Raw genomic sequence first — 15971 nt, forward strand, 5'->3', positions numbered from 1 at the left:
AGTGTAGGGCGGGGAACGCTCTATTGAGTATTCTGAGTAATTTATATGTGTGATGTATACACCCTTCTATTGTATTGTTGGTGCTTTATAAACATATGTTATGCAATAATATTAATAATAATAAATGTCCATTTTAATTTGAATTTCAAGCTCTGCAGGCCAAATTAGACAGAGCAAATTCATCTGATGAGATTCCCTGAATAATACTTATTCAAAGAGGATGCAGGGAGGCAAACAGATGCAAGCTTGCCTGAGAATCACACATACACAGACATCCCCTCCCCCCACCCCATGCCTGTCAGGTGAGCCAAGGCTTATTTTGCTTCTCTGCACTGTAGGACAGTGACAGAGAGGGAGCTATCCCTGCTTCATCCTTTTTCCCAAGCAGGCAGCGGATAAATGCTCAGCCCTGGTGTGCTTGTTTTCCCTTTGGAATATGAGACTGCTGTGGCTCCCCAGCTCTTGGCTGGGTTTGTGTTGCTGTGTGCAGCAGTGACTGCTGCTGGCCTACCCCACTTTTGCCTTGCTGGTCACCTCCTGAGTGTTGAGTGTCTAAGAGCCGTTGGCTGCACTGAAACGTTTGGCTCTTTCTCTTAGTAACAGCTTTTTACATTCTGCCTCAATTCCTCTCCAATCTAATCACTTGCAATTGCCCCCTCCCCCCATCATATATCTCTTGGATTTACCCCCCTCCTCTCCCCAGCTCTGCACCCCCACCCCCACCCCTTTTTTCACCAGGGTAATAACTGCATATTACCAGGCTTTGGAGCTGTGTATCTGCTTGGGGAGGGAGCTGCTTATCTTTGCAACAAAATCAAGGTAGGTCTCTTGTTTTGTCAGAGGCTTGGGTGGGCAGTGGGGCGTGTGACCCTCACCCCTCCCCCCCAGGGTGGGGGAGGGGGCATGTAGTGGGGTTATTTTGTGTATAGTAAGCAGGGTTGTCAGATTGCCCCTTTAAAACTGGACACCTATGAAATATGTGTTATAGAGTTGATTTATTATTGTTAGGGGGCTTCAGGGGTTGCTGGGAGTTGTAGTCAACAACAGTTGGGGGTGGGGGTGCAGGTTGGATATCCCTGTTCCCTAGCGGGGAGTGTTGTTTCTGTTGGAAGAGGGTGGGGGATGGGCATATGTAACGTATATTATTATTTCCTTCTCTTAAACTAATTGTGTTTGCTTATGAATGTTTCTCCATGCACAGAGCCGGCATTGTACACTGTGTTATGTCTTTGTGATGGGTGTGTTTCAGAGCCCAGACTGTGAGAAGGGGAATCCCTGACCTAGGAGCTCACTATCAGAAAGAGTGTGGGGGGAGGGGTACATGAAGTCCTGAGACACCTTAACTCTTACCATTACAATCTTGCAATATTTCCGGCTCCTGAGGACCTTAAAACACTGGGGGTGGATAAATGGTGATGAAACTGCCCTACCCCCCACATGTTTATTTAACTCTTTCCATGGCCCTTTAGAATTTAAAATCAGTTGACCCTCTCCCCTTAGATCATCTTATAGCGAGCTCCTAGGTCAGGGTTAATTCTGGGGAAGGGCATTTATACTTGTGTGCTTAACCTGTTTAATAAATAACCTGTAACCATAGATTATACATACTAAAACTCCTGTTTTCTATCAGTATGCACTGTGTATGGATGTGGGTGTGTGTATATATACATAGAGAGAGAAAGAGACATATATGTCTATATGACATATATGTAGACAGACAACACACACACCAAAGGGGGACTACCCCCTTTGTCCAGATGTATCTAAATGTGTCTAATGTTGCTTCCAGGAAGCACGTGAGGTCTGATTACAAGGAAATGTACAGTATTGTAGAGCAGAAGAGGGGGAAGGGTGGCACAAACCACCATTATGAGAGGCTGCTTCTTGCAATGGACTTGGCACTTTTTTGTCTGGGGTAACTTTTCATGGTCGTCATGTTCTGTGATGGATTTAAAGAGATTTTCAGATAAAACAGCTATTTTAATAATGCACCCATAAATTATATGGAGCTTTAAATAATTATTGTAGTAATTATTAGTTGTTTATTTGTGATTCCTGTTTTCAGTGTTTTGCTTCACATTATTTTGTCTGTTTTTTTTTCAAGAGGCTTAAATATCGCTAAAGTTACCTACTATCAAGCTATATAGCTTTTGTTGCAATAGACAAAATGCAACATTTTTTATATGTATCATATGGAAGGATCATGGATTCTGTGAAATAAACTATTGTAATTCCAACTGGAACTCACAGCATGTTATGCTCTCAGTGGGCATCTAGAGATTATACACCACTTATTTGAATTAGTTTTATGAAATAAGGCCACTGCGCCATTCCTGGCAGCTAGCCACCCTACATGCACCATCCTGATGAAACTGCTAATGCCATCCTTTTCCATTTTCCCTTGTGAAGTGCATATGCAGTGCATCTATGGGTTCTGGGCACTAGAGCCTAAATGGAAAGGTGGCCATACACAGGCACATACAGAATCAGCTGCCAAGATTGAGTCTGCAGCTTACTGCCCATTGTATGGTGCCAAAATGGCAGTCTGCACAACTAATGTTTGTTGGGAATCAACCAGATATCCATAGAGTAGGTAAGAAAATCAGCCAGTTCAGGTGACAACTTCCAAAAGTAGGTTATCTTCCAATGCGTCTTCATATGCCTTTGTTATGATTTTATTATTGTCCTGAAGGCCAAACGATTGGGTCAGCCCAACTTGGCTCATCACATGGATGGCTAAATCTGCAAATATCCACTTGTAAGGCAGCCTCACTAAACAAGCAGATCATTCAGTGTCTAGTTACCCTAAGTCATTGCTACACAAGGGAGTGGCACCCTCCTTTTCATAAGAAGAGGATACCCTTAAAAGTGCCATATGACTTGAAGTCATAAGTTTTAAGAAGGCCAAGGGGGCTGTGGCCCCCAAAGAATTTTCCTCTCTAGTTCCCAAAAGTGATGCGGGTTGGATGGCAGTCAGTTGGGATGTAAAAAAAAGTTCCACGCTGCAACAAAACTTACCCCCTGTTCCTAGCCCAAAATGATATCCCACAGTGCCTGATTAAAGTGTAACCCCCATCTTGGTAGCATTGTCTAAAATGCCGGGCATCTTAGTGGATATTTTTTTGTAACTGAAATGAAAAGTGCAACAAGATGGGTTTGGCTCACAAATCCACCATTATGTACTTTAATGCATCATTCACAGGCTGAGGTCTACTCATTCCGGGAGGTGACACATGGCCACCTGTGGCATTTTGAGTGATCAAAGTGCCTTGTGTACTACTGCCTAAAGGCTATAACATAAATGAGAATTTTATTTTCAAAGGTGGCAATTGGTTATATGCTCCTGGCTGTACCTTGGGAAATACAAGGATGCACTAGGTATGATTTTTTTTTTAAAACACTGCCCCAGTTGTTTGTTAGGGACACTGACACTATTCCCACAATTGAAAGAAATATTTTAGTATCACTTTAATAGGACATTTGTTAATTTTGTTTTTCTGTAACATATTTACTCATATTATTTAAGCAGTAAAATATATTTTGTGTTTTCAGAAAAAAACATTAATCCCTTCTGTTCCAGCCTGACTGTGTGACATTGCTAGTAAATGCTTACCTGTCCAGTGAATATATTATACATTCCTAACCCACATTTGCTCCTTTAGTGTTCTCTAAAACTTTATTTCCCCATAACACTAGCCTCAGTCAATCAACAGATATGCCCCAAATTATTACTGTTTTATTAGTTCTGTATTAATCAGTCAAAAGTTTAGAGAAGGTATAATTTAAGAGCTGTTGTGTAGGCAGACTGCTCCCACCAAAACAAATTCATTGGTGACAGAACCCATTAGAGTAAAGTTTCCCATGAGCTGTCACTCAACATAACATGATGTTTTAATTGTTCCATATGTGCCATTCTCTGTTCTTATGCCAATTAACAACGTCTACCTCTTTCCATAGACAATAAAGTATGGTAGCACATATTACTGAATCCCCCTACCCTAATGCATTTATATAAGAGATGGGACTACCATTTTGCTTTTTTTGTTTTGTTGTTGTTTACTGTGTGTTTGATTAAATAATTATACTTAAAGAGAGAAAAAACAAGATTACTTCAGATTTTTTATGTTCATTTATTTTATGTAAAAATGTCTTCAGAACTATGTGATTAGGACATGGCTACTTTATTTTGCACCCGAGAGCATTTAGTCATGGGTGTTTATGGTTAGCATGAATAGGGTGCGTAGGTGGTCTCTGCAGTTGCATGCAGCAGCTGTGACTTCAGTTTCAAACAACTGCAGCAGACAGAGCATTTGGAAAACTTCTAAATATGGCTTTTAGATTCTTCAGTGGGTACAGGAGTAAAGGTTTCCTTAAAGAAAAATGCAGTGCCTATGCAAACATTTGCATATAAAGAAACAGCTAAGCTACATACTGACTGGGAAGACATTTCAGTAAGTGCAACCATATACACTCCGGTGGTGTACAGGAGGGTGGATTCATAGGAAATTTGAAAACGTTGTTTTAGATTAAAAATGTACAAGTTATTTAAGGTGAATGGAACTATATGATTGTGTAGAGACTAAAAGAATTGGCTCAACTGGTGGCCCAGTTTGATACATATTTGTAGTCAGGAAATACACATACTTCATACACAAGTCCAAAGCCATCAGGCCCATGACATCTGACCTTCACTGTCTAGGAATTCATACCAACTGTAGCCAGCATTAGAAGCAGCATTATGCTTCACACAGCAGTTGGTATAAGGAACTTGTGTGGTAATTTACTTGTTGGTTTATTAAAAAAAAAGTCTTGCTGTAAAACTGTTTGATAATGTTCTAATGTAAATCTGGTCTCAAAGATGTGTAGAGCCAGGTTTAATAGATTTGGTTCAAACTAAAAATGAAATGAAAGCATGAAGGTAGATTGGAATAGATATAAAAGTTTAAATAGTGAGTGTTTTACACAATGAGTTTTATTATAATTCATGGAATTTATTATTACAACACTACCAGAAATGCTAAATCCTAAAACTTTTATTCATTCATTCATATTATTTTGCTCTCATGCTATTCCTTAATGGAACAGCATGGAATCATACTGCAATTCATTCCAACGGAATGGCATAGAACCATACTTGTATTCAAAGCAACAGAATGGTATGGAACCAAACAATTACTGATTCCAACAAAATGGCATGGAACCATACTGTTAGCGGAATAGCATGGAACCATGCTTCTATTTATTTATCAAAATGGTATGGAACCATATTGCTATTCATTCCATCGGAATAGTATAGAACCATACTGCTGTTCATTCCTATGAAATGGCATGGAACCATACTTCTATTCAATGCAACAGAATGGTATGGTACCATACTGCTGTTCATTCCTATGGAATAGCATGGAACCATACTTCTGTTCAAGGTGACAGAATGGTATGGAACCATAAAGATATTCATTTCAATGGAATGGCATAAAACAATATCATTGTTATTCATTCCAACAGAGTAGCGTGGAACCACACTGCTATTAATTCCAATGGAATAGCATGGAACCATACTGCTATTCATTGCAACAAAATGCCATTGATATGGCTTGCAACAACTTGATATGGCTTTGTATATGTGTATAATTTTATTTGCCTTTGTAGTAATTGATAACAGTAGATTTACCTTTTGCCAGTGGCTAGACAGCAAATAAGCCCCAGGTCATGCCTTTGTTACAGGTTGTTTGCTAGCTGAATCTCAAGTAATAAAAGAATTAAGTAAGGAAAACCTCACTGAAAATCGCTGTTATATGTTTACCTATATAACTTGAAAATAATTATGTTTGAATAAGATGGATGCTCTCCAACTTTAGATGATCACTTAGACTAGCTAACATTGTTGAGGCATATCACAAATAGAACAGTGGTGCATTGTCGGGCACACTAATACCAAAATTATATCTCTATTAGGCTAATGTCCCACGGGGAAATTAGTCGCCTGTGATGAATTTCTGCTACCACAAGCAACTAAATTCACCAAAATGCCTTCCTTCTGGCATTCCCACCAGGGTTACACAATCCTAACTTGCTAAATAATGGTAAGACTTAAGAGGTTTCTGCAAAGTTGACATATTTAAATGTTACAAAACAGTGTGGCAAAACCAAAACGTTTCAATAAGTTTGTGGCAGAATCCAACAGAGGGTCTAGTACTATTGGGTTAGCAGCAAGTGTGGGGATTTTGCCAGCTGCAGGTAATGCATAATGGGTGTGGGTTGGACAGTCCCCAGGTTGCAATATATGTGTCTTTTACTTGTGGATAAAGCAGGTAGTGGGTCCAAAAATGCAGGTTGGGGGGACTGGGTTTGGGTCCGCTTCTAGCTTGTGGTACAGTCACTGTTGTTTTATTCAATAAATGACAGCTTTAAGTCATATTCTGCTACTGTTCTCTTTTCTATGTATTTTACATTTTTACTTTTGAAGAAACAGTAACAAAAAAAATGAAAGCGTTTTATATTCAATTACATATAATTTACTGTTAGGCTGGCTATACATGAATACATTTGCTTATTTAGCGAGGACCCCAAATGAGTGGATCTTTTACAAATATGTCCACCTTAAGGTGACTTTCTAGCTGAATAGGGCAAAAAAGGTACATTTTAGCTGCAAATTGCAGATAGGCTTTGAGAATACAAGTGGTTTAGTTTTCACAGAAAATAAACAGGGATCAGAACATATTTTAACTTTTTTATATTACTGCTTCTTTAAAACTCTACTTTTCTTAGCACTTTTTTGAATGGTCCATAATTTGTCAAAGTTCCTGACAATACAGGGACTGGTACACATATGTAATGCTAAGCACTTGTGTAAATCCCTCTTTGCCTCTAAGAGGCTATTGGTATTGAGTCTTAGTGAACAAGCATAGGATATATACTGTACACTTTACTTGCCTTTAATAATGCTTCCTTCAGAAGTTTCCATTTGGTAACATGGTGTATGCTACTACAGACTGTGGGTTGTGAGAGCTTGTGGGAAGATGTATGTAGATAGGTAATCATTAAGCAAGTGTGCATGCACCTTAGAACTAGTGATCAAATATAGGCATTTTTCTTTTTACCTTTTCATTTCTGTTATTAGTCCATTTATAAGAGGACATAGCAATAGTTCCCATTATGTGCTGCAGTGGGAACACTCAGTGGAAAAGGTTTTACTCATTACAAGTAAGGCTGGTTAGCAGATTAGTCCCCAGGGCTACTGAATCTTCTTGACTGCAAATTTGTTGACAAATCGCTTTTCACTTTCATAGCCAAAACACTTTCCCATCAGCATTTTTTAGTTCCTATGCAGCCTGTGGGTTTTGTGGAGTATACACAAGTATATTTTTGTGAAAAGCAGCCAATTTTAATGAACCTGCGCTGGATGTCAGTATTTATTTACTTGTCCACCTCCTGTGGCATTGCCCTTACAAGCAAGCAAGGGGATGTTTCTTGTAAATTAATAGAATGTACCAAATTCAACATTACCTTTTATCAAAGCTGCTGATAGACAGCTGAATGTTTGCAAGAATGATAAAACTGAAGGCACTGGTGATCCTTGTTTTAATGAGTTATTAAGAAGAACATTGCATTATGTAGACTTGGTTATGTTTTTAGGTCTGAAGAGTACTAATGAGAAAAGTCTGTACAGAGATCACCTTGTTTGAATAGGCACTACTTATGCAAGATCAACAAGTGTCAAGTGACATCTGACCCTTTGGCAGCTGCCATGTAGATGTAGTGCTCATGGGGTTTTTACAGTTTGATAGCAATCTTTCTGTTAAAGGAAGCTGCAGAAGCAACATTCTGAAATTCAAATGTGCATTAATTAAAAGGGAAGTCACTCAAATATATAGTATTAGCATACCAGAAATAATGATTTTATTTTCAATCTTTTTTTTAATTCAAGTCTTAAAAATCAATTAGTTTCACTTTTCACATTTCATGTAAACTGTAAGATGGGTCTCTGATAATACTTGATAAACTAGTTGCATCATAGCCACGCTAGAGATATCTCAGACTAATGTAAAGCATACTTAGTAGGGGTAGAAGCTACAGCTGCTGATGCGAAATGTATCAACTAATGTATGTAGTTGTAGCAATTCAGGAAACACAAGTAATGTGGCTTAGTGATCTGCTACTGGGCTACACTGCAAGAAACACATCTTCATACAATAAGCTGCGAGTGAATGCTGACCTACCTGTGCTAACCAGTATACATGTTCAATGGAAATTGATTGGGCTGGAACTTGGGCAGGTTAGAACACTTCATCTGCTAATGCACCATGTCAGCCCATGCATGATACGTTGGCAGATGAGGAAGTTGCATCTCGTTTTCATATCTGCTTATCCCAGCTGTTTGTGAGCTTGGAATGAATGATTGAAACAGGGAAGCAGCAATACCATGCGTGGCTCCTCTGTTCAGCTTCTGGCCCGGCTGCCTTAAGTTAACAGTGATATAGGGAACAAACTAATGACAATACATAAAATACACCAAAGGCCAAGCTTTTTTATTGTTGATTTTAGCCTTGGAGAAACAAGAAGCGTAAGGAGAAGGCACACTGCTAATCAATAACAATAAAATCCAAACAGTTTTCCCACTGTAGATTATGTAAATCATTATGCTCATGGCACACATTAGCAATAACTGCAAGTAAAGACAACTGATGGTGGTGACACAGAAGAGCTCATTTATGAACTGGATGGTAGGAGGCAAATTGCATTTTTTTTGTATTTCACACCCTGCCCTTCATTTCAGAGCACAGAGACCTGTGGCCACCATCATCACTATACTGCTGCCTATGTTAGTCAGCGCTGTATTCATGATGGGGAGTATTAGGTAGGCGTCTTTTGAAAGCACAAGTTAAGGAGTGGTGACAAACACAGTCCATGGTGCCACAGGACTCAGTACTTACTCTCCTGCCCTATGGCCTGTACTCATTTACACTGCAGTGATTCTAGCCAGACCCAGTGCCAAAGGACCTACAGTAGGGAAACAAACAGTATATGTTGAGACTTTTGTCAGGGTTATTTGAATATATATGTAGTGTGGAACTGCACCAAACAAATGTGAAAATGTTATAAAAGCCAATATACAATATATATACACACAGGTAAGGCGCCCTGTTATCCAGAATGCTCGGGACCTGGGGTTTTTCGAGATAAGGCATCTTTCTGTAATTTGGATCTCCATACCTTATGCTTTAAAATAATAATTAAACCCAACAAGGTTGTCTTGCCTCTAATAAAGGTTAATTATATTTTAGTTGGGATCAAGTGCAAAGTGCTGTTTTATTATGACAAGGAAAAATAACTTTTTAATATATATATATACTGTATACAGAAACATAGTAATCTGCAAAATATTTCCATTGATTTTGAAGATAACAAATCAAGAACAAGAAATGGGTCTCTATCGTACATTTTTTTATAATGTTTGCAACACATGAACTGCCACTTAATGATTACATGCCAGAAGCCAGAATTTCCAACAGAAATATAGTAGTAGGAATTAGATGAATTGTAGCAGGATAAGAGAAACATACAGGGCAATGAATGCTGTAGAAAGGAAAGAAAAACAAAGCTATGGCTACATTACACATATTGATCAATAAAATTGATTTAAAGAGCAAGCAACACTGCAAAATAAACAAATACATACACTATTAAGAGGATGTGAAGAAAAAGGAACAGAATCGGTCAGTGAGCAGTACTAAATACATTGTATTGCAAGAGCTAGTCTGACAGCTATGCTTGGTTCATGTGCATCAATTATGATGCCTTTGCAAAGTGCAAGATTCTACTTTTGGGCTCAAATTGACTAAGGGGTGTATGGTCAGGGTATGGGGGGGGCATGGCAGATTGGCATGGCTAAGACACACCCAGATCTGAAGGCATCAAGGTTGGAGTTTCAACACCACTAGAGGTGCAAAGTAGTGTCTCATCTGATAAACTGAACTAGTTGTAGTGCATACTATTGGCGCAACCCAGTGAAGAAATCTTGGAATTAACTGCCCCATCCACCTGGAGATGGTTCCAGGGTTCCCTAGCATCCATGCAAGGAGCATATATGAGCCCAAATACCTTCGGCAAATAGTGTCAATGCTTGTGTTTGTACATGAGTCCACCAATAGTTTAATAATCTACTCCTGTATCTAAAAAAGATAAATGTAAGCTGCTTTTGCAGCCTCTATTCTAGTACCATAATGCCCAGTCTAACTGAACTTTTGTTTTGATAGGCATCTAGCTGCCCTTAGGGTAAGGGCACATGGAGTTTTTTCTAGCTACATGGAGCAGAGCAGCAATCAGCCCAAAAACACAAAAGCAGGCATTTTCAGGCTAATCTCAGCTTATGCTTCGCTCTGTGTACCTGCACTCAGACGGAAGATGTACTTTTCAATGCAGATATACAGTGGTGTGAAAAACTATTTGCCCCCTTCCTGATTTCTTATTCTTTTGCATGTTTGTCACACTTAAATGTTTCTGCTCATCAGAAACCGTTAACTATTAGTCAAAGATAACATAATTGAACACAAAATGCAGTTTTTAAATGAAGGTTTACGTTATTAAGGGAGAAAAAAAACTCCAAATCTACATGGCCCTGTGTGAAAAAGTGATTGCCCCCCTTGTTAAAAAATAACTTAACTGTGGTTTATCAATTTCAATTTTCAATTTCAATATCAATTTCTGTAGTCACCCCCAGGCCTGATTACTGCCACACCTGTTTCAATCAAGAAATCACTTAAATAGGAGCTACCTGACACAGAGAAGTAGACCAAAAGCACCTCAAAAGCTAGACATCATGCCAAGATCCAAAGAAATTCAGGAACAAATGAGAACAAAAGTAATTGAGATCTATCAGTCTGGTAAAGGTTATAAAGCTATTTCTAAAGCTTTGGGACTCCAGGGAACCACAGTGAGAGCCATTATCCACAAATGGCAAAAACATGGAACAGTGGTGAACCTTCCCAGGAGTGGCCGGCCGACCAAAATTACCCCAAGAGCGCAGAGACAACTCATCCGAGAGGCCACAAAAGACCCCAGGACAACATCTAAAGAACTGCAGGCCTCACTTGCCTCAATTAAGGTCAGTGTTCACGACTCCACCATAAGAAAGAGACTGGGCAAAAACGGCATGCATGGCAGATTTCCAAGGCGCAAACCACTTTTAAGCAAAAAGAACATTATGGCTCGTCTCAATTTTGCTAAAAAACATCTCAATGATTGCCAAGACTTTTGGGAAAATACCTTGTGGACCGACGAGACAAAAGTTGAACTTTTTGGAAGGTGCGTGTCCTGTTACATCTGGCATAAAAGTAACACAGCATTTCAGAAAAAGAACATCATACCAACAGTAAAATATGGTGGTGGTAGTGTGATGGTCTGGGGTTGTTTTGCTGCTTCAGGACCTGGAAGGCTTGCTGTGATAGATGGAACCATGAATTCTACTGTCTACCAAAAAATCCTGAAGGAGAATGTCCGGCCATCTGTTCGTCAACTCAAGCTGAAGCGATCTTGGGTGCTGCAGCAGGACAATGACCCAAAACACACCAGCAAATCCACCTCTGAATGGCTGAAGAAAAACAAAATGAAGACTTTGGAGTGGCCTAGTCAAAGTCCTGACCTGAATCCTATTGAGATGTTGTGGCATGACCTTAAAAAGGCGGTTCATGCTAGAAAACCCTCAAATAAAGCTGAATTACAACAATTCTGCAAAGATGAGTGGGCCAAAATTCCTCCAGAGCGCTGTAAAAGACTCGTTGCAAGTTATCGCAAACGCTTGATTGCAGTTATTGCTGCTAAGGGTGGCCCAACCAGTTATTAGGTTCAGGGGGCAATTACTTTTTCACACAGGGCCATGTAGGTTTGGATTTTTTTTCTCCCTAAATAATAAAAACCCTCATTTAAAAACTGCATTTTGTGTTTACTTGTGTTATCTTTGACTAATAGTTAAATGTGTTTGATGATCAGAAACATTTTGTGTGACAAACATGCAAAAGAATAAGAAATCAGGAAGGGGGCAAATAGTTTTTCACACCACTGTATGTAGATGCGGAAGGCAGTGAACGCACCATGTGCCCTTGCCCTAATCAGTAATGGAACAGTAGTATCGAGTAAAGTTCAAGCTCAAGGCCAAAGCACTTGCTACAGGATGAAGTCTCCCGGGAGATTTTTATTGCCCTCAGTCTTCCCAAGAGTTCCATAGACTTCATTATATGACATCATGATAATCCGCCCACTCCAATAATTGTACAGCATTGTGGTGTTTGGATACAATAAGGTGGATTTCTCAGCTGGAAGTCCTCTGCAATATATTATTCACTGAGAAGGTCACTATGGCTATGGCAGTCCCATATGAGATTATTTTGTATAACTATTTATTCAGTTTTCCTGTCTTTAAAGCTGAAGGCATAAGCAGTCATTTTTTGTATCAATGCTGTCCTCTCTGGAAGCACTGTGGCAGTTAAAACACACTTCCACTCAGCATATGGCACATACCATTTCCATTAAGTGCTTATTGCTCGGGAATGCTGACTTCTCTGCTCCCAAGCGATATCTGTTTAATGAAAATAATGTGTTCCTTGGGGCATCTGTTTTTCCATTCACTAAAATGGGAAACAACTGCTGGTAGGATAAGGCAATATGATCCCTGCAGTTTTCTATCTACAAAATGCCCTTGTGCCTTGACCCCAAGGATACTATGCAAAATCTATATACATTTTTTAACTGTTTGGGTCGGAATGGTCTTCATTTTTTTCAGAATCATTCCGTACCTCTCAGAATCATTTCCAATATTTTTGCTGTATCCTTAGAATAAAACTGCAGGAACAGCTTTCTCGTGTGCTGAGCCGGCACTGGGAATTTACTTTCCTTTACGAGAGAGTTTTTTTTTTCCTTAGAACCAGCAAATACCAGAAAGGATCTGTATCTCTTTTAAGTCATGCCTCATTTAGATGTAATTGTTTTATTTGCTGCACATATTCATTTCAGTTACACTTTAATCAAATGAAAACAGCAGATTGATTCTGAATATATTGTGCCTAGAAAAGGTATTTACACCCCAGTCCCTACTGTACAGCTACTGTACAGCGCTGTGGAATATGTTGGCGCTTTATAATTAAATGTTAATAATAATAATAATAATAATAATAATACTACACTGAAATATTCTGTGGGATGTTTTGGAATTTTTGTTATTGCTGCAAAAGGTAGCTCCACGAAATTTATGACAACTTTGTTCCTGTTCAAACAACCGAATTCCTGGTAAATCTGAACATTTTCCAACTACTCCTACTTAAGGAAAAAATATTTTTATTTAGTGAATACAGCTCTGTTTACTGATTCTGTTTTTCATACAGAGACAAGAGGTCCTCTGCACTCACCCATTATCATTATAAATAGGACATTAAGACATTCTGTGCATTAAGCTACAAGAAATTGACCTCCCCTTTAAGCAAAACAGGGATTGTTTGTCCATATATTGCAATATATTCAAGCTGGCCAACTACATCAAAGTCATCCCTGGCCTGGCCAGTCCTACACTCACTTTCATCTGATTCTACTGCTTCATTATACATTTTACACAGGGACTAAGTTTTACCTGCAACTTGCTTGATTTTATGGTTAAAATCCCCAAATGACTGCCATTTTATTGGCTCCATTGGGATCACCTGACTGTAGCTGGGAAGGGTGGGAGCTACAACATGGAGCTGGCCACTGCTTCTGGATAAACTATAGCAAAAAAAGGGGGAAAGTGTGCTATTCATATGGACAACAAGAGGTCCTCTGCACTCACCCGTTATCAATATACTGTACATACATACACACACATTTACTTTAGTTTTATCTGATTTGAGAAATGCTCTTTTTTATATCCTGGTTAGGGTTTATATTTCTGCTCTTGGTCTATATTGAGAACAAGCCTAGTGAACAAAGGTTATTTGAAGATAGGAGATAATATGGATTACAGAATTCTCTGCATAATGGTTGTTTCATGTCATCACATTGCAAATTTGCATCAAATTGCATGGCCAATAAGAAAGTTGATCTGCATGTGTATAACATTCAATAACTAGAATGAGGCTGCTTTAATAAAGGACAATTAGGTATATTGAATAGTTAATGGTTACACTATACACTGCAGTTCAGCTTTGGTCTCTATCTCCAATAAATAGTAGGTCTATAGAAAGTTGAAGTATATATTGAAAGTTCCAGGCCTCGTGAAATTGCTATACAATCTAATTTATGTATTTTTTATATTAAGTACAATACTATATTATATTATGTATTGAGGTACACTGTATTCCTTTCCTTTTTAAACTGTTTTGTCATTAAGTTTAGCCACACTATTTCTAAAAAATGCTACCTCTTTACTAAATTCAGATTTAATTCTTCCTTCATCATTTGAATTGTTCTATTAAAGGAGACATATTGGATAAATGGGAAAAAAAGGTAATTTTGTAGGCAATTATGAAGAATATCCGGTGCTGGTTTCCCTTTGGGCTAAACATTAACCCTATCTGTAACAATGGCCCCTTTATTGGAGCTCCCTATAGATCGTATCTCTTCTCTGCCCGAGTTTGAAATGGAGAGTGGGCGTGTCCTAACGGTCCCTGCCAGAAGCACAGTAGGAGGGGGAGAGCCAATCACAGCCCTGCAGTCAAACAAGCAAAGACAGGCTTCAGTTCCCTATCAGGTCAGCCTAGCTGCTGATTGGTTCCTATCCCACAGTGCAGGGTACGGAGGGCCGCCGGCTCCCCAGCTCATCCAGAGAATTCAGCCAGCAGGAAGTGGCACAGATGGGCGGGGCTAGTGGGGTTTGGGGGAATTTCTCAATAAATCAGTCAGAAACACAACTTTTTTAAGCACAATCCTTCTATATCTAGAGGAGTATAATTCCCTGGTACATTCATAATATTTATAGGATATGTCTCCTTTAACACAACCACTTCCCTTCTTCTATAATCACATTTGCTCCATTGCTAAAACCTGACACTTCATACCTTTATCATACTGTGCCTTTCTCTCTCTCTGGGCTCTGCAAATAGGCTCAAGTATACCTTTCATTTTGCATTCTGCTGCTGCTATTCAAGATAACTTACTCATTCACTACTGTCAATTTTGTAGCTTCCCATTATTATTTTTCTTTATTTCTATAACGCATACATCTTCTACAACTCTTTACCATTTATACATTTCTAGCAGTCCCTGCCCCAGTGGAGCTTGTAGTTTAAGGTTTCTGTCACAGCCAAACACAATTTTCAGCTTTATCAGGAGCCAATTAACCTCCCCTAATGTTTTTGGAGTGCTGGAGGAAAATGGAGTACCTAGAGAAAACAGACACAAGCACAGGGAGAACCTACACACCTTGCAGATGTAGTTCCCCTGCCCCTTCAAGCTTTAGAAAATTCCTTATAAAGCTTTTCACTCTGTGACACCATCCAATATCTCTTCACTTGTGTCCTCATCAGTTCCTAGGTGTCTCATTTGATTTTGAGAGTCACCATTTCCATCACCACCTCCCTTACTCATACTGCTTTTCCTGCATTAAGCCCTCTCTTTAAGTCTCTCTTTTACATATCTCTGAAAAGGTTAATTCTCACTATAGCCGGCAAAACTGTTGTTGACTGTTGTTCACAATTCATCTCATATCTAACATGCTGGATCTGCATATCAGTATTGCATTGATTTTTTTAGGCATGTACAGGCTCACTGCAGGGTAATCAGCTGCAGGTATAACTCTCAGACTTAACCATTCACAGATTGTACACTTTCCAGACACAGTTGTCTTTGCTTTGGCACTGAAACCGTTCTTTTTTGCATATGTACTAATTTGCAAACTGCCACGGTTTTCAGTGCTGTTAATTATAAATAATATTCAATGCACATACCCAAATAGCAATATGAAAATAGAATACATACAAAGAAAGAAAGTATATACTGTTTAGAATGCA

The 15971-nt window shown here is 39.0% G+C and overlaps 1 protein-coding gene across 3 annotated transcripts in view; it reads left to right on the forward strand.

Moving 5' to 3' along the window:
• Nucleotides 1-406: 406 nt before the first annotated feature.
• Nucleotides 407-15971, forward strand: part of tbl1xr1 (transducin (beta)-like 1 X-linked receptor 1) — an 80227-nt gene continuing 64662 nt past the window's right edge. For 2 of the 3 annotated variants that reach the window (XM_018093915.2, XM_018093916.2), the window contains exon 1: nt 407-819. The gene's annotated coding sequence lies outside the window, so the exon portion shown is untranslated. The remainder of the gene's footprint in view (nt 820-15971) is intronic. The other variant, XM_012963063.3, reaches the window with a different exon arrangement.

The sequence above is a fragment of the Xenopus tropicalis genome, chromosome 5 (genome assembly GCF_000004195.4).
Source record: "Xenopus tropicalis strain Nigerian chromosome 5, UCB_Xtro_10.0, whole genome shotgun sequence".
In the NCBI taxonomy this organism is placed as follows: domain Eukaryota; kingdom Metazoa; phylum Chordata; class Amphibia; order Anura; family Pipidae; genus Xenopus; species Xenopus tropicalis.